Source organism: Triticum aestivum, chromosome 5B (genome assembly GCF_018294505.1).
Source record: "Triticum aestivum cultivar Chinese Spring chromosome 5B, IWGSC CS RefSeq v2.1, whole genome shotgun sequence".
In the NCBI taxonomy this organism is placed as follows: domain Eukaryota; kingdom Viridiplantae; phylum Streptophyta; class Magnoliopsida; order Poales; family Poaceae; genus Triticum; species Triticum aestivum.
In genome coordinates, this window is record NC_057807.1 from 688759100 (window position 1) to 688760165 (window position 1066).

Genomic DNA, 1066 nt, shown 5'->3' on the forward strand with positions numbered 1-1066 from the left:
ATGGACTATTTGGAGTGGAACAACATTGACCCCCTCTATGTCTCCTCCATCTAGAACAATGTATGTGGAACAACATCATACTATGTCTACGACCACGAAGGAGGACACCAAGAGTGCGTGTGGTACTAGCTGGGAGCTACTGGGGCCCTCACACTGACGCCCTTTGGATGCGTTGCACGCCAGAGGGTAGAGGACATGGAGTGCGGTGGTCGTGCTGAGGATTTACATGCCCATGAAGGAGGACATGGTGGCGGGCGGCCGCGGCGATGGTAGTGTAGGGGCCGAGGTAGGTGTCGCTGAAATAGGCGCCAAATACGACGGCGAGGTTGTTGGTACCAAAGAACACGTTGTGGAGCGTGGCGGCGCGCGTTGACGCTCGGCATGTGGTACACTATCGGGTTTTTTTTTTCGTTATAGGTACAATAGCATTGTTGGACAAAGTCGCAATCATCTTAAGGTTCTCGTATGTCTCATTTCCTGGGATAAGTCAATATTTGCTGCAAACCAACGTGTGGTTAGGATGGTTAAATGGACAGTGATATCCCCAATCTATCAGAGTTCATCGTATGGTTGGGATGGTTAGGTGGACAGTGATATTCCCAGCTTCCCAGCCCATCAACATTTTATTTTAGACTAAGCGAATAAAACCCGAAGAAACTAACAGCGTTAATATTTTATTATTTCAGTTGCCACTTGCCGACAAATGTGCAGTAGCAATGGAATTAAAATGGGAACATATGAGCGCCTGTAGCTCAGTGGATAGAGCGTCCGTTTCCTAAGCGGAAGGCCGTAGGTTCGACCCCTACCTGGCGCGTATTTTCATTTTAGCTGTACTGTATCAAAGCTAAATTACCTGGCTTCATCTCTTTTTAGCTGGGCGTGAATTGTTTGATTTGCTATACTGTTTAAAGCTAATTACCTGGTTTCAATTCTTTTTAGCTGATTGTCTTCTCCCAAAGCTTTTCAACAAAGCTGGGCTTGAGCCTTCTCCCTAGAAATTAATGAATTATTGGATTTCCTATACTGTTTGAATGCTAATTGACTAACTTTGCACATTTTAGCTTGT

At 45.7% G+C, this 1066-nt stretch overlaps 1 non-coding gene across 1 annotated transcript; it reads left to right on the forward strand.

Moving 5' to 3' along the window:
- The first annotated feature begins 741 nt into the window (after window positions 1-741).
- On the forward strand, window positions 742-814 carry TRNAR-CCU (transfer RNA arginine (anticodon CCU)). Its single transcript has one exon. It is a non-coding gene; the product is annotated as a tRNA-Arg (tRNA).
- The last annotated feature ends 252 nt before the right edge of the window (window positions 815-1066 follow it).